A 19,229-nucleotide genomic window follows, 5' to 3' on the forward strand; every position below is an offset into this window, starting at 1 on the left:
TTTGTGTCACTCTGGCAAGATGTTCTGCTCCTGAATCAGCTGGGTGGGTCTTGCCTCTAGCCTCTTTGCAAGGAGTTCTGCTGAAGGGTTCCCTGCTGGGTCTGCACTCTGGGTCGAATGAAGATCCGCGGGCCCCGGGTCGTCTCACTCACTCGCTGGGCCTGTGCTCTGGGTCTATTCAGGATCCCGTGGCCTGAGTCGTCTCACTGCATCTGTATACTTTTAAAAAAATTTTTATAGATAATAAAAAAGCGTAAAAAAATTCTTTAGAAATGATACAAGTATAAGAAGTAGTTACAATGTCCACAGAAATGCTAGAAGGAAATTTTAAAGCTATAGTGTTGTATCTTTTTTTCTTTTTGTTTTTATTCAGTAGAAACAGTTTTGAGTACTTCATCATGTTTAAATATTTATGAGAAAATGCAAGTTTGCACTACAGTTAAATAAAAAGAAGTGACAACTAAAAACTTAAAACAGACTTTGCCACATTTTTGACAAACTTGGGCTTTTGTACTTTTTAAAATTTCTTTCTTATTGTTGGAAAAATATTTCTAGAGGACATCAAATGAAATAAAGTTAGACATAGGATCATATTTAGATTTATGGAGCGAAAATATAGTTCTCTATTTGTATTCTTAGGAAACAAATCATGCCTTATGTTATTTTTAACATATTGTGTTTCCTTTCTGGAGTTCACATTTGTTAAGAGTTTATATGCCTTCTTCAGGAAACAGCCAAGTGATTGGCTCACATGTGCACTGATATTAAATAGACAACCAGAGTTTCTACTTTATGTCCTTACCACCAAGCTTAGACTCCAGTAGTTTACAGTCTACTTGAGGAAATTGTTTGTAGCCCAGCTATAATGCAAGGTAGGGTGAGACAAATCTTTCACTGCCGTGAACAAAATGATGGCAAAATTAGTAGTAAGAGTAAGCAGCATAAATTTGATGGTGCAGGGAAGAAGATTAGTGTGACCCTCACAAAAAAAAGAGGTGATGCTGACCCTGAGTCTTTAGGATAAGGAGCATTTATGCAGGTTAGGAAGGAGGTGCAGAAAACAGATTCTGACATAGAAGTTGGAAAAAGCATGACCCATATGGGGAATAAAAATCAGCCCCATAACCCAGGAGCTTATTTTCCTCAAAACAACTGGCAGGATCACATCCTTTCTGTTCTTTAAAGCAGATATTCAAACTGGAATTCAAACTGTGTCCTGCAAAGAGAGGAAGCTCGTGAAAATTAGCAAGAAATCACTTATTGCAAACTGTAGGATTTAGGAAAAGACTCTGGCATCAGTACATAAGTACTGATAAATTAAAGCAAGTTCTCTTGGTTAGATATGGTAAGCCTCTGAGGCCAGAGAGTGGCAGTAGGAAAGAAAAGGAGGGGAGAGCTGTGGAAGACACTGTGAGGTGTAATTGGTAACATGTGGACACTGATTGGATCTGGCCCTATGGTGGTCTGCATCTAAGGTGGCTCATCAGGGCACAGAGAAGCCATCGCATACCAAGGACTTCTTCCAGTGCTTTGGTTCCTTTCTTTTCACTTCCCACCCTCTCCATGCAAACACTGCTAGCTGGGCCCCTCTTCCACCTGTGAAGGCCTCATATCCATCCTCGTACTCTCATCTCTCCCCCTGCTTGGGATTTTTTTTTTTCTGTTTCTCATATATCTTTCCATCTCTAAAGTGTCTGAAGATCTCAGGTTTTAAAAACTCAATTCAAATGGATGTTTCACTAACCCCATCTGTCCAGCCCTCAGCCCTGTCACCTCCATTATTCTCTGGGCTTAGTTGCAGTCTCTTGCCTCCAACAGCAATGCATTTATCATTTTATATAACTCATCACTATGTCCCTGTTGGAGTGGCTAAAACAAAAATTGTTCAGCAATCCTGGAAAAGTTTGGTACTTTCTGTTAAAAAATATAAAATTCAATGACCATGTGACTTGGCAATAATCCCACCCTCAGAAACAAAGATGTGTATTTGTATAAAAATATTCATAGCGGTTTTATTTGAAATAACCCCAAATTGGAATTAACCCAGATAGCTTCAGCAGGTGAATGGCTAAGCATATGATGGTAAATATATCCCATGGGATACTACTCAGTAACAAAAAGAACAAACTATTGATAAATGCCACACTTGGATTAAATTGGAGTATGATGCTGATTAAAAAAGAAAGCCAATTTCAAAAGGTTTCAAATTGTATATCTTCATTTACATAACTTTTTTTAAATGACAAAATTTTAGAAATGGAAGTGTTAGGAGAGGGCATGGGGTATGCAGAGGGAGGTAGGATAGGAGAGGGCTGGGTGTGGCTCTAATAGGGCAAGCACACTAGCCTTATAGTGATGGAACTGTTCAGGATCTTGGTGATAGATACTGGAACCGACAGGGGCGGTAAAACTGTATAGAACCAAATACATATATACACTCACAAATGAATTATTGACCTTCATACTTCTGTGAGCTCCTTTTCTGTTAAGCAGCAAGACAGGTGACCAGCTATATTACATATTTTATTGATTGGCTCCATGGCTAAATAAATGTCTTAATTTTAACCCATTTTTCTCTTGTCTGGGTCTTTAAGGAAAAAATATAAAGCTCCCAGTCATAAAGATATAATCAAGTCAGTCCTTTATTTTCTCCAGACAACTTAACATTTTCTCATAGAACCTATTTTTTCTCTCATAGTCATTTGTAGCCTCCACACATCCTTTATATATTTGTCACTGGTTGGACACTCCATCCCCATTTAAATCTGAGTCACCTAAAGCATATCAATTTGCATATGTATATTATTCCTATGTTACCTGTTTTTTCCTAGGCATCATATGCTATGATAATTTCTACCATATTGAGGATTCTTGATTCATATTGGTTGAATGATAGAATTTGTTTAAGATTCATTGCTATCCATTGAACTTTCCCCTTGAGAAAAGGGTACCAAGCTGTGTTCCTGTTGGCCTAGTATCCTACAGATGCTAGTAAGAGCAGCTTCTGTTTTCACTCTAAGGATAGAGAGGAAGTATCTAATTGGCAGATACAGCTTGTGTTAGTGCTCTGCATTTTCTCTGACCATGAAGGCATTATTTGTAGTCAGCATAGACTGACAGTCAGATCTTGCCTTTATGAGGCTTTCGTGGGAAGGGACACATGTGGTAGATTTATGGCAAGCCCATCTTGTCATGGGAGTGAGTGTGATCAATCACATTTGTATATGTTGGTGACTATTGAGCTTACTGTGACATCTGTGGGTCATATTGTAATATCATGTTACCTTTTTTACAAAAGCATGTAGATTTTTCATTTACTGAAAAGCAGGAATTGTGTTTTACTCAGCTTATGATTGACACATGACTTGTACATAGTTGACACTCAAGCATTGGCTGAACTAGATTCAGCTAACCATAATTCAATTAGAATGGCCTATTTATTTATCCTAAGAATAGAAAACAATAAATATTTGCCCATTGATTTAAGCTGATATTTTTGTTACTATTATAACAGACTTGGAAAATGTTACTGTTTTAGAATTCCCGAGTTTCTGTCATTATTCCAAATAGATATTCAATATTTTCCCAGTGTTTTCTCAACTAGCAGTTGACCCATACGGAGAGTGTGAGCTGTTGCCAGGAAGTCCCAGAGACTGTAGCCTCTAAACAAGGGATAGCTTTTTTTTGGAAAAAGCAGTGCACTGTGGGTGACCCAGCATTTTCCACCTATTGCCTCCTCTTGGGTACTTACTTCGTTCAGATGTGATAGTGAGGGGGAAAACTCAAGCTCCTTTGGAGTACATAAGATAAAATGTGGACTTACTTGTTTGTGGGCTGTTGATATGAGTCATGGAAAACCCAGAGGAGTTAACAGGATGAAAAAGTTGAAGAAGTCCTGAGGTAACCCCAGGCTGATACTAATTGAATTCCCTTGACAGAGAATCTTAAGTGATGTAGAGCTATTACTGTTTTGAAATGAATGCAGGGAAAGGAATTTTCCCAGGGTATTTCATTAGACACCAAAAGGTCACTCAGATTTTTCAGTTACCAGTCATGTGTAAATCAGAGTTTAGATTTCAATGAGTGCTCAATCCAATTGATTTGAAATTGAAAGGCTTAGTTTTGTCCTGATAATTTTATTATATTTATTATCTGAAAACAGTGAGATTTAATCTGAATACCAAAGTGTAAAATATGTTAAGTAATCATTTAGATTTGTCTTATCATAGGCTGAAGAAGTTCAGGATAAATCTACACCTCCGTAGTCTACTAACAATTAGTGACAGATTTATGTTTGTCATATCTCAGGGTGCTCTGCATTACCTTCCCTTGTACTTTACAAGGAATGAATCAACCTTGCAAACAATTTTAAATCGACTATGAATAGTCCACATCTCTCCCTGCCCTCACTCGGCACAGATCATGTATCCACTAGTTTTGGTTCCGACAACAAGTCTTGTTTGTGTTGCCATTGTTTGAACCCATTTTTCTTCATCTACATCTTTTCTTATTCCAGGGTTAAGATTCCTACAGAGATCAGACAGGTAATGTAGACTAATGAAGTTGTAGTAGTTACCTATTGAACTCATAGGCTGTTTTCTGCTTCCAGAAAAATGCACATACTAGCCTAGGCAAGCTAACTGCTGTCACAGACTATTTTCAAATTTCAGTGGTTGGACAAAAAGCATTGTTCACTCACATTACAGAGCAGAATGGGTGACGGGGCTGTACTTCATGTTGCTGTTTAAGAAGCCATTTAGCTTCTGCTGATGGCTCTACTGTCCTTTAGCTCTCTGCTCAATCTTTTGCAGGTGGATAGGGGAGAAACTATGAAGAAGGTACTGTGTATTCATTTCAACCCTTTCTCATATGTGAACTTGTCACTTGCTCATATTCCTTGTGTCTAGATCTAAGTGGGCTGGCAAGTGTAAGGTCCACAGGGAAGAAGACAGCACACCGGTGGTCAACACCAGAAGTCTCCACCGGATGATTTTCTGCATATTTTGGAGACATCCTGCCTGTTGGTTTTTATTGTCTCACTCATGATGTTATAATTATAAGAAGTGATAATTATACCTTTGATCAGAAAAGTTCTAGTAAGGGCTGGCGAGATAGGTCAGCAGACTAAGGCAAATGCAGGGGTTGGGGTTCGATCCCTGGCATCACATGCCATGCTGGTCCTGCCCCAGGGTGTGCTGAGCTGGTGACTGAGTCCAGTCATGGTGGTACGCATCTATAATCCCAGTGCTGAGGAGGCTCAGAACAGGAGGATCACTATGAGTTCAAGCTGCATAGTGAGACCCTGCACAAAATAAATAAATAAATAGATAAATTTATTAAATATAAGCTCTAGTAAAATCACAGTGATAAATGATGACTCATATTCTTCTCAGCAGCAGGAAAAATAGGTAAAGGTAAGGACTGTGACAAACTTGGAACATACACTTCACCTAATGGGAGTAGCTGCTACTCAGCTCTGAGTAATTGTTACAGGAGAAAATTCAAATCCAGTGCTTGCAGATCTTCCAAATTTTCAAGTAAAAACAAAAATGTGAATTTGTGTGTAAAAATATCCCACTTTGATGTATAATTTAAAATACAGGAATTCCCAATTTTGGTTTCTCATCATTGAGGAAGTGGTTCACAAGGAAGTATATCAAGATTGTGCACACGTTTGCGAGTGTGTTTATAGCCAATGGTGCTGCAGGGTTTTGTAGGTGTGATAAAAATATACAGTGAATGATTAAATTAAAAATTATTGTAGTAAAAGACATAGCACCATTAACCACTCTCAAAATACTCTCTCTTGCTTCACTGCTCTTATCCAGTCATTCTTGCCACTTTCTGAAGCAGTTCTGGTAGCTCTCTTTCATGTCTTTATGAGGTGTGACAAAATATTTGGAGAATGCTGCTGCTGAGTTTCATCCAGTGGAAATGTAGGCTTGTAAAATCATTCTGATGTGTCCTCACCTGACCTATGTGCTGCGTCTGGCACTACATGACTTCTAGCTTTTCCCCAAGGTCAAAATGACCATGAAAGATGCGTGCTTTAAATTAATTGGGAACACCAAGGCAGTCATTACAGTGCAACAAAAGATACTCACTAAAAAGAACTTCCAGAATTGCTTTAGAAAGTGGTACTTCTGGTGGGATTATTATGTTTAAAGTGGAAAGAGTATTGGGGGATTAATGGCAATGTGTCTTTTATTGAAATAATTTTATTTTATTTACTTATTTATTTGTATTTTTAGGAAAGTGTCTACAGGTGTTCAGGGTCTCACTACTAGATTGGACTCGTAGTGATCCGCCTGTTTACTGCCTCCCAAGAGCTGGTATTATAGGTGTGGGCCACCATGCCCAGTCTCAATTGCTGTCTCAGCATGCCCTGGGCATGGGGCTGGCACAGCAGCCCCGGGGATTGAACCCCCAGCCCCTGCATCTGCTTGTAGGAGCTTTAATCTGCTGAGCTATTTGACTGGCCCCTGAAATAATTTTAAAAATTAATCATTTACTGTATTTTTCAATCATACCATTATTTTATCGCTCTTCTCTCCACCTTGCCCTTCACTAGTATAAGGAATAAGATTTGTGGAATAAATGTGACACTACCCATTGATGTCTGCATTGTAGCAAAAGACTCTTAAAATTAAAAAAAGCAATCTAAAAGAGTGAATTTTTAACTACATAATTTCAGATGAAATTGTTAAAAACACTTCGATAGGGACAGTTCCCTATAATTCTCCAATCATATTTCTTTTACTATGTTGGATGAAGAAAGCTTGTAGCTTTGTGAACTTGAAAGTGCCATATATACATCTTGCCAAGAACAGACTGACTTGGTAGTAACAGCTCTAAAATGAGTCAGATTGTCTTTGTTGTTTTCTTCTATGCAGTTTTAACACTAACTACTGGCAAGTTCCAGTTCTCTGAGCCCTGACTGCCATATACTACTAGTGGGCCCACGTGCTAAGGAGCATCCATGAACATTTAGCTGACTTACAGAAATTAAGAAAGAAATATGATAATTAATGTACTAGAGATACATTTGGATGTTGCAAAGCAAAGGTCCAGAGAGATAATTTGGAGCACAGATAAGCTTTTCTTAGCCTAGTGTTTTTCAAACGTGAATTTGACTATTTTTAGATGGAGGTTGAGAAGCAGTGGCTAAGGAGATCAGAGGCAAAAGAGGCAAGAGTCAGAAGCTGACATCTTGTTATACAGGTCTTGCTTTATCTTGGTCTTAACCATCCAGCAGAAAAGTATGAAAGTGAGGTATATGAAGTAAAGCCATATTAATATGCTGAGCTGTGAAAGGCTCAAATCAACAACTTCTGCGGATAACCCACTACTATTGTGGACTGCTAGAATGTGTTGGATTGTTTTGCTGAATTCACGCACCTATAGTACTCAGATGGCGTACCCATCTCTGATATGACTAAATAAAACAAGAAGATACAAAGGAAGGACCATTTTGTATCTGTATATGCAGAATAGTTAGGATAGATATACAGCTACTTTTACTTAATTCAATGAGAAGAAAGATTTGTACTAATAGTGTTTGGACAGGATATTCTGTCTGCATCTTGTACTATGGATAACCGCTAAGAAAATAATAATGTACAATGTATTAATTATTGAAACTGTCCTATTAATCAGTTTTGAAACTGTAAAAAAATGAAATAGCTAACCATAAAAAAAGATGAATTTAAAGGGGCCAGTGAGATAGTTCAGCAGACTAACGGCCTTTTTAGGCAAGTGCAGGAACTGGGATTTTATTCTCAACACCAAATGCTTCACGGGCCCTGCTCCTAGGTGCGCTGAGCCAGCCACCAAGTCTAGGCATGCCCATAATCCCAGCGCTGGAGAGGCTGAAAACAGAAGGATCACTATAACTCTAAGCTGCATAGTGAGACCCTGTACCAAATATGTTAAAAAAAGGAATAAATTTAAAGAAGTCGAAAATCAGGCAACAGAGTCACCTAGGAGAAAAGTTCATTATGCCAAAGGCAAAAGGGGCTCCTCTGAATTAGCAGGGAGGTGACAGAAGACTTTTAGTTGCTTACCCAACAGCCCCTTCTTTAATATTGCTGGATTCTAGACCCTGACTTTCAGAGCCGAGACTATAAAAATAGTCGCTTGATTTCTCAGCATCTCGATCAGCAAGGAGAAATGACCCTGTAGCACAATTCCAGTTATTTGAGGAAAACTAAGCCTTTCATTTGGGCTTCTTTCCCTTCTTTCCCCACATAGTCCTAAAACCAGTATTCTCTGTAAGCAGAACCAAGAGAGTGCAGGGACTCGAAAGTGGCCACTATTATTGGGGAGCAGAGAAAATGAATTTATAGGTGAAAAACAATGGCCCCAAGAAGCTTGGCTATGAGAGGAGGCAGAGGAGGAGGAGATTCTGTGTGCAAATTTGTTCCATAAGACAAGCTATGTGGGTATTAAGAGTGTAGCCTTAAGATTCAGAAAGACACTGGGTCATCATAAATCTGCCATTTGTGAGTTGCGAACAATTTACTTAATCTCTCTAAGCCTCTCTTTCCTTACCTATAAGATGAAGATTAAAGTAAAGCAAACATGGCAGATGATTGTTTCAAGGGTTCAGTTAGGTCACATAAGTTAAGGTTAAGCTCCTTGCCCCATGTCTAGCACATGTTTAATACGTACAACATTAGCTGTGACTTAAGATCTAAACTTGGGCTGGGGAGATAGCTCAGTAAAATAAGTGCTTGCCTGGCAAGCACAAGGTCCTGAGTTCAATCCCCAGTACTGCAAAAATAATAAAATAAAATAAAGTAAAATAAAATAAATCTAACCTTTTTTATCTACCGCATACTTCCCCTTGGATTGCCCCTTAAGTACCTGAAACTCTTGGTGCCTGGACATCTCTCCCTCCAACCATATGCTATTAATTTCTATTAGGTAGAAAAATGTCTCAGGTGTAACAGAAAGATGTATGTAGAGTGCTGTGTGAAGCTGGATGTTTGGGCTTGGACAGATGCAGTTCACCACGTATGCTATGTGCTGTCTGGTATCCCAGGAACCCAATAAAAGCTGATCTCATCCTACTTATTAAGTTTACTCTTATCATTTCCTTTGACTTTTTATGATCCAGAATGACTTCGTTGCCAGCATCTTCTGATAGAAGGAATTACTTTTCCAGGCAGTGCAATCATGATATTTATAAAAAAAAAAATTGGACGATCAACAGAATTCAGAGCTGTGTCCTGAGCCATCTGGCTCTCAGAAAATTTCTCTATCCTTTAGATTCTGAGCTTTATCTGTGATCAGTAACTGAGTTGAAATGAAAGGAGCTGGAATTACTCAGCTTGGTATGTGAAGAATAATCTTCCATGCATATGAAAGGACATTTTGAAGGAGGGAAGCAGTGATGGGACCCTTTCACTTCTCTATTCTAACCTTGCTACTTTTGCTTGGAAGAGGTTTGACTCTTTATGAATACAAACAATTCATGTAATTTATTCATTATTCAGCATTTACTGATTGCTTCACATGGCTTCAAATGGCTTAATTCTGGAATTCAGGACCGAATGAGTTCTATGGTGCTTCTGCTCCTCTGGAGGAAAGACAGACCCGAGTTTAAGTCACTGGGAGTGGATAAGAGGGATGGCCCAGGAAATAAACGCTAAAATTATTTCCAAGGGAAGCCTGACTGTAGAACCTATATTTATTTGTTGTTTTTGTTTTGTGGTGCTAGGGCTTGAACCCAGGGCCTTGTGCATGGAAAACATGAACTCTACCACAGAGTCACATCCCGAGCCCCTAGAATCTGTATTTCTCATACTCATGGATACCATGAATAGCAGTTTTATTATCATGCTTTTGGTTATACTTTTTTTCATTATGTCATTGAAATATGCAGAGCTTCTATTTAAGTCAAGCTGTTTTGTAATGTTTCTGAATAAAGGCAATTATGGATCTTTATAATACGTTTTACTACATGAAACTGGTAAGATAATAGGCCTCAATGCATAATATACACACAGATAATCTATATTGTCTATATTATGGGTTCAGTGCAGGTTCCATCAATTATCATTATAAAAAGATTTGCTCTAACTAGAAGAATGAGCAGTTTAATTTGTAAAGGAATTGTACATGCTGCCTTAGTTGAACAAAGACAGATAAACAACAAGAGGAAATGTAGAGTGAGTGAAGTGTAGGCAAAGAATAAAAACAACAGTGATTCCTTAAGATGCATATATTGATAGCAATGTGTAATGGTAGGGTCATGCTTGGAATGCCTGTCATTCTGGTCTTCTAAATATGTACTGCTTGTCATGACATACCAATTACTGCTATACTGTCTCCCAAGTAAATGTTTGCTTAATGAAAAAAAGAGTAATAAATGAAAACAAGAGACAAGAAAAAAAGTGTCACAGGACTGTCCTGCTACAATACTGTACAGGGTTAGATTTCTAAATTTCTGTGTAAAAATATGTAATTGTTAATTCCTATTTTTTAAAAAAAATATTGTTTTATATTTTTAACTTTTTTCTTCATATTCTTTAGGGACTTAAACATTAACATATCAATACTTGATGGAAAATTCCTGTTCCATGTAATGCCTAAGATGTTTGATATTCAGACAGAGAGTGAGATTAAGCTCAACTATCTATGTTGTAAGGTAATAACAATAAGCTGCTCTCCTGGAGGGTTAACAACCTAAGTTTGCAGACCAAAAATTGGAGAAAAACAAGAGCTGCAAGGACAGCCAACATTTTGGCCCTAGCCTTTCAAGGTCAGTGAAGACTCAGGACATAGGAGAACTACTGTAACATCATGTAAATCAGTTGTTTCCCCAATTTTCTGATCAAGGAGATTATGGGGTCACAGAGGAAAGTGATCAGTGATGTAGAGTGTGCCTAAAGAGAGTCACATGGACAGAAAACATTCTCTCAGGCTTTCACAGAGAGCAAATTGGTCAAGCAATGGCCATGACTCATCCACATGGCTGACACTGACAAAGGATCTACAAACTGCTATACAGGGTTTTAGGATAAATCCTGAGGGGATTTGACTGACCTTATCAGATACAAAAGCTATATGTATATATATATATATATATATATATTTTTTTTTTTTTTTTTTTTTTTTTTTTTTTGGTGGAACTAGGGATTGAACTGAGGCCCTTGTGCTTGCCAGGGAAGTACTTGTTCTACTGAACCATCTCCTTGGCCCCTAAAAGCTACATTTCTTGTTATATAGGTCTTGCTTTATCTTGATCTTAACAATCCAGCAGAAAAGTATGAAAACAAAATATAAAAAGTAAAGCCATATTAATATGCTGAGCTGTAAAAGGCTCAAATCATCAACTTTTGACATTGCCAATCTTAAGGAAAAACCAATACTATTTTGGACTACTGGACTATATTGGAATATTTTGCTGAATTCACACACCTATAATATTTAAATGACAATGGAATGCCCTTCTCTGATGAAACTAACTAAAAAAGTGGGATACAAATGAGCAACCATTTTGTATCTGTATATTCAAAACAGTTACGATAGATATACAGCTACATTCTCGTAATTCAATAGAGAAAGATTTCAATAGAAGGATTTGTTTTAATAGTGTTTGTGGATAGAATATCATATCTGCATCTTGTACAATGAATAACCAGTAAGACAACAACATGCAATGTGTTAAGTATTGAAACTGTCCTACTAATCGGTTTTGAAACTGTCTCATTGCTCTTTGCTTCTCAATAAAATTATCAAAAAATACATATATTTCATTTTAGCAACTACACATAAAATTAATATTCCTTTGAATTTTAGTATCATCATGTCCTTATTTCATTGAAAATTGAAAATATCCTGTTTAAAATGCATTCAATACACTGTACCTACCAATCAACATAGCTAAAGCTTATGTGCCTTAAACATCATCATAACACTCAAATTAGCCTACAGTTGGGCAAAATCATGTAACACAGGACTTATTTTATAACAAAGCTTTGAAAATCTTATGTAACTTAATACTACAATATTATTCACTAAAGTGAATTAATACACTAAAGATGAATAACAGAATGGTTGTTTGGGTATACTTCTATACTACCACAACATGAAAAATCATAGGTCATACTAGTACAAATTCAAGATCATCTGTAGCTATTTGAGGGGAAGAATGATGGTAACAAATCAATTCAATTTCCAGATGGCAACTTGATATGTGGTTTTTAATTTAAAAAAATTAATTTTTTATTTAATGTATTTAGTATAGAGTCTACACAGTCTCATTACAACAAATTGTACTCATAGTGATCTTCCTGTTTTCAGCCTCCCAAGTGCTGGGATTATAGGTGCATGCCACCATGCCATTTCAGCGTGCCCCAGGCGAGGGGCCAGCATGGCATGCTGGGGATTGGGCCCCGGTCCCTGAGTCCGTATGAGCAGGCACTTTAGTCCACTGAGGTATCTGGCTGGCCTTTGATCTGTGATTTCAAGCAGTTGCAATTCCAAGTTTTAAGGTTAAGATCACAAAAATGTGGCCTTTGAAATGTTTAGCACACACATTTATGTTTATGAATACTGATTCTCTATGTAACATGTATTGTTTTTAGTATAGCCACCTTATCAAGTATTTTTCTTAGAACCACACCCCTTTCTAAAGTATGCTGTGTCCCTCTAAAGATGTTAATCTTTAGTCTTCCTCTAAGAAGCCCCGTGTTAGCTAACTGACTGTACTCTATGGCCAGCCAGTGACTCAGGGATTTTAGAAATGGGAACAAAGGCCATCCTCTCCTCTTCCAAAATACTGAAGCTGCAGCATGTAGGTACTTGGGGAAGGTGGTTGAGTCACATGTTTCCTACCATATGCCTTGGTCTGCAGAATTGAAAAAGAGATGAAGCATAAATCCAGAGGAGTAGGATGGCAGACACAGAAGATTTTGGTTTTAATTGTTCCCAGATTCAGGGCCAGATTTCTGTTCTTGAATTCTGCAAGATATATTGCTATCCTGAGTTCTCCTTTTTCATTAAGCTATTTCAAGTTGCATTGCTAGCACATGCAACCAAGTGACTCCTGACTGCTGCAGCCACCTCCACTACTGCCCTTTCATTAATTCAGGCTCTTCACCTTACTTCCTGAACCCTAGTTGTGTTCCTTCACTAACATTATTTCTTTCTACCACCATTATTCTCTCTCCAGTGGAAGCCCAGTCCTTTATAGGCACCCAGCCCAGTCCTACTTCCATTGCACAGCTTTCCTTGACTGCCTTTGTCCTAGAATTTGTATGGCCTTTGCTCCAGTATGCTTTCTGGTACTTCCCTCTTCTCTTTCCAATACTAGATTGTAGAATTCTTCAGTGCTAAGATAATATACCCCACTTTTAATTCTCTCTAGATCCTGAAGCATTGTATGTGCTCAGTTTTGATAAAGATGATGTTCCAACTATTATTTTATAGGTTTATAATATTCTTGAAACAGTGGAGGCTGGGGAGATATCTCTGACTAAGCACCTGCCTGGCAAGTGCAGGGTCCTGAGTTCAATCCCTGGTACCAGAAAAAAGAAAAAAAAAAAAAAAAAAAAAGGAAACACAGTGGATAATAACCTTGCATATAAGAACTCATTTTAGCTGAATAATAATTTTTGATCAGCCCTAATTGTGAGTAGTAAAAGTTGTTATGTCTGTACCTCTGATGGTTAGGAAGGATGCATGTTAGAAAATAGGGCTGCTCACTTAATTAATATAAGCCAAAGTTATTACAGAACACTTGCAAAGAACAAGCATTCTTGGCACTGTATAATGACAAATGACTTTTCTTCAAATGACTTGAAATCATGTCATGTTCCTGACCCAGATCCCTTCTATGTATTTTTCAAGCAAAGCAGGTCAACCGTCTAGGACAACAGAGAAGTTTCCAGTGCCACTCTCATGTCACTGTGTTTACACTAATCCCTGAATTATCTGCTGAATTTCACCCTATATTTCCACGTCTATTTCTTTGAAAGGAATTGTAGGGAATTGCTGAAGCTGGAAACTGATGATATGTGTGAAGGGTGAGGCAAGGCCAGTGTGAGTACAAAGAGAACCACGTGATCAAGTTGTCTCAATCTGGAGAGCATCAAGCCCTAGACAATGCAAGAAATCAGTTGCTAGGCAGAGCTGTGCCACATGATACTATCTTTGTCAAAGGTATACCTAAATGCCCCTATGGTGGATGAACAGATTTTTGGAAAAAGAGGATTCCACCTTACCTCAGCTTTTGTCTCTTATCTTTATTTTCCCCATCCTCTCACTGCCCTTCCCCCAGGAACTTCAAGAGCCATGTGGGAAGTGGTAAGGAATGCCTGCTGCCTTACAAATTGTGTAACCATAGCATCCAGATTGGTATTTTCCTTTCTTTGAGGCAAGACCAACTTTATCACTTTCAAATATTTTTATAGCTATTGAAAGTAAAAATTCTTGACTAGTTCAAAACAATTGGTAGAACTTAAGGAAAAGAACCATGGATACCATAAGCAGTACACATGCTGCAGGAAGGCAAAGACTGTACCTGCATGGCGAGAATCTTTGTAGTACATGTATCAAGTCTTCTTGGCCAAGTGCCCGTTGGAGCACTTGGGGCATCAGAATTGTTCTATGTTAGAGAACTGGAATGGAGCATGTATATGCACTGTTACAGGTACATGGACATCTAGGAAACATTTCAGAGACATGCTTTGCAACAGATTAGGGGTGGATAAAATGGCAAAGTTGATGACTTGGTCAGAACAAGGAAAATGTTAAAATAATGAATATTTCTAATTCTTTGGTAAACACAAAGGAGGGACTCAAGAAGTGGAGATTCAGTTTAGGGATTATGAAGGTAAATGAAAGGAGAGATTTCCTTAAAGGTGAAAAGCAGAACACAAAATATATCATACAGTAAATCAGAGTTGCAAGGCAGTTTCAAGCCTGAGCTGGACTGATCATTATTCCAGTTCATGAAAACAACAAAGTGGAAAGAAACACCTTAAGTCACATAGAGGATCATAGGAAAGCTTGGGTTACTAGGCTTGGTAGGTTGGTGAGAGACTCAGAATTCTTTCTCAAGGCATAAGATTTTGGGGGCAAATAAAATGGGCTTCAGTGAAAATCCTGACAGTTTCCTTCCTGGTCAAATGACTCTGTCATCTGTATTACTTAAAAATAGATTTTGATAGCTCAGAAAATTTGGAAGAATATTTTTTCCCTCAAAAAGCTAAAATCTGCAGGCATTACATGTGGAGGAGAGATAGCACAGCACCACAGGTCTTTTGGTTTCATCTTAATAAGAAAAGAAGTCCCAACCATTTAAAAAGAAAGCAAGGTAGCAAATTTGCCATGCAAGGAAAATTATAAATTAAGATTTCAGCTCCTGGCACTGCAAGATCAGAAGAAATGCTGAGGGCTGTAATTTTGAGAAATGAGTACAGTAAAATGCAGAGGACAGAAGTCTCTCTGCCCATTGTAATTTTGAGATGATAAGTAAGAAATTGTCACAAGCTAGTTATTCCTTATAGCAGCATCACTTCTCCCTCCAGTGGGGCTACTTCATGGATGTACAATGGGGTGCAGTTATCCATGCAACTGCTCTTGGAAGGATCCCTGTGCTTGGGTTAATATGCTGCTATTTCTGTCTTGAACTGCTTTGCAATTTTCTTTGCACTTGTTTCACAGTGGAGCCTTTGGGGCAAGGAATGTGCTCCTGAACAAAGGAGATTGTCTAGACTTGAGCATCCACACACAGTTCAGACCTGCAGGCACTGCTATCAGCAGGCAGTGTAAGCACCATGCACCTGACCTGGCACACATTTACCTCAGGGACTCCCAAATGTCGTTGTGCCCAAGGGTAGGATGGGTAGCTGTGGCCAGGACCTGGATCTAAGTTGTTGGTGGTAACAACAGCCATTGTTCTGGGAAGGAGGAGGGTATAGCGGTAGGGCAGCATGAGAACTGTGACTGCAAGTGGGACTTCTGGCTTGTCTCTGGAGCAGGAGCCTATGGCTTGTGCACAAGTCAAATATTAATTCTCTGGTCTGAGCACTGATAAAAGAACTTTGACACTAAGGCAGTAAGTTTTGTCAGTAAAAATTAAAAGGTGCAATCATACTTGGATGTTGCAGTAAGGCATATCAAGAGATGATTATAATTATTCAAAGAATTTAGAATCTGTTTGAAAATTACTGCAATTTTCTTGAAAAATAAATATTCACAGACTTAGAAATTAAATTTAAAGATTGTTGCATTTAATGGAAAAGAACCTTCATATTTTCACATGAAGCTTCAAGATGAACCAAATCTCAGTGAGGAAGATTATTCTCAAATTCTTTCTCCCTATAATTCAGGATATACTGATGGGATACATAATCAGACTTCAATTGTTTGTAAACTTACAACACAATGTTTGATTTTTGTTACAACTTTCATTTCAGGAAGTATTAAAGGAAATACTAAAATACCATTATACACATAATTAATTTACACATAAAATTGAATTTGAGCTTTCATGAAACTTATTTATATGAAGAAAGAAAACTTTTTACACAAATTTATCTGTAAGAATGATTGACGCTAGATGTATTAAATTTTATAGTTCAAAATAACTTATAAGAAATGTATTTCGCTTTTGACACAGCCTATCAAATACTCTTAGCAGCTCCAGTAAGAGCTGCATGAGCAGAAGCACCTTTCTCAAAATTAAATATTACAGAAATAATTTATGGTCTTTTATTTGCCAAGAGCAACGTCTATGACCTTCAGTCATATTAATTAAAAATGAAGTGTTTTGTTGACTTAATGAATTTCCAGAAAAGCCAGCCAATAAATCTTAAGATCAAGCAAGATGTGACATGAATAAGATAGTCTTCTTTATTGTATTATATACATTTATGCATTGAAATTACATAGTTTTTCAATTTGTAAGTTCATGCTGTTACTCATGCTATTGAACATAAAGGGATTAAAAAAATGCCTGATTTTTTAAGAGTTAATATTAGATCTCCTTATTGCTACTCTCTGCTTATTAAGCTTCGTTTTTCTTTTTGACATTATCTCCTGTGTACCAGGTTTTCAACATTATCTCCTAAGTACCCACCCTCTGGTCCCTGTAAGATAAACACAGGCACCTGGAACACAGACACGTACTGCTGATGTTGCTGTAGCGAACGTGACGTTGTGGAGAGTGCGGGCTCTGAACTAGAACCACCTATTTGGATGATGCCGCTTAGAGTAAGCTGTATTTCAGAACTACATGGCTTCATCCTCAAGTGCAGGATACCTGGTTTTGCCCCATGCCTATACTCCATCATGAGTGACTTTTGAGCTATTTTTGGGAGGGGAATAGGGGTTCTGACTATACATTTTCTAGTTTCTTTTGTAGCTAAATGTGTTATGGGACTCAGTGGGATCAGTGGGCTGTACACCAAGTCTGGAATTTTTGAGTAAATTTAGCAGCAGCAGAACTAGTGGACACTTTTTCCTCTTTCCTGCAGGAATCTGCTTGAAAAGTGAGTGTGATGTCTGGAAATCAGAAAGTCCAAAGCGAAGACAAAGTGGAAAGCCAGGTTTTGTTCTTCCACAAGCCCATAGAGCATGATATGAGTTAGGAAACAATACTCATTCTGCAAGTCCTTTATTGATCTATACAGGAAAATGGCGGCAATAAATACACAAATAACTGTTGAGTATTATGTAAGTGGGGTCAGCCTGGACTTGTACCTTGCACATTCTACACATCAAGAAAGCTTTTTGGGGGGCTGGGGAGATAGCTCAGTGGCTAAGTGCCTGCCTGGCAAGTGCAAGAATCCGGGTTCAATTGCCAGCATGCTGTGCTGGCTTCAACCCCAGGCAGGCTGTGCTGGCCCCTGAAATTGGGCGTGGTGGTGCACACCTGTAATACCCACACTGGGGAGGCTGAGACAGGAGGATCACTATAAGTGCGAACTGTGTAGCAGACCCTGTATCAAATAAATAACTAAATAAAATATTTTAAATTTTTTTTTGAAAAGATAGCCATTTGGTCTAGAAGGACCCAGGATTCCCTAGGATCTAATGAAAGAAAGTTATAATATTTCCAGTATATTACCTACATATCTGGACTTTTAAGCTACTGTTATTTTGAATTGGTTATTTGAAGTTGAATCTAATTCTGACTTGGAAAGCCATTTTGTCACTTTGTCATAGTATCTATTACAGTTGCTTCTCAAATCTTAATGTTCACGTAAATCACCTGGTATCTTGTTAGAATGCAAATTCTCATTCTGTAAGTATAAGGTGAGACATTTCTAACAAGTACCACGTAAAGCACTAGTTGAATAGCAAGAGTTTCACAAACTGTATTAATTATTATCTCTCTAGGTTGGGAAGACATCTTTCTAAGGTAATTACTTTTGAATTGGCAAAAATTTTGTATTTTTATTGTGCACACATAATGTTTTAAAATATGTATATATTGTAGAATGGCGAAATCAAGCTATTAATAGGCGTTACCTCATATACCTGTGGGTTTTGTTGGTGCTGTTGAACTTATTCCCTTTATCTGATTCAAATCCTGTGTCATTTGACTAACATCACCCCAACCCCTACCCTGTAACTGCATCAGCACTTGGAAACCACTGTTCTACCATATAGATCCGAGATTAAGCTTTTTTAGATGGTAAGTATGAGTGAGTGCAGATGGTGCTTGTCTCTCTGTACCTCGGTTATTTTACTTAACAGAATGTCCTCTGGATTCATCTGTGGTACAACAAGTGACAAGATTCCCTCCTCTGTATGGCAGACTAGTATTGTATTGTGCATTTAAACTTCATTTTCTGTATCTATTCATCTACTGAGAGATGATTAGCTTGATTTGATGTCCACAATAGTGTGAATAGCACTACAATAAGCATGGAGTGCGTGGTGCATTTCTTTTCCTTTCATTATATACTCAGCAGTGGGACTGCTAGATCATGCGTTCAATGCATCTTTAATTTTTTGAAAAAACCTCCATATAATTTCCTATAGCTGTACTAACTTGCATTCCTATAGCTGTGCATAGGGGTCTATTTATGTAACTGTGTATAACCATGTATGGGAATAACTGCCAATAACTTCTATCTTTTGTCTTTATTTTTATTTATTTATTTATTTATTTATTTTAATTGACATCAGTTATTTTTATTTTAAAGAAAGAAAAAAAATAAAAACAGTGGTACAAAATCTCAAAACAAGATTTTAGGAGAGTAACAATG

This window comes from Octodon degus, unplaced genomic scaffold, assembly GCF_000260255.1.
Source record: "Octodon degus isolate 3935 unplaced genomic scaffold, OctDeg1.0 scaffold00169, whole genome shotgun sequence".
NCBI classification, from domain to species: Eukaryota; Metazoa; Chordata; class Mammalia; order Rodentia; family Octodontidae; genus Octodon; species Octodon degus.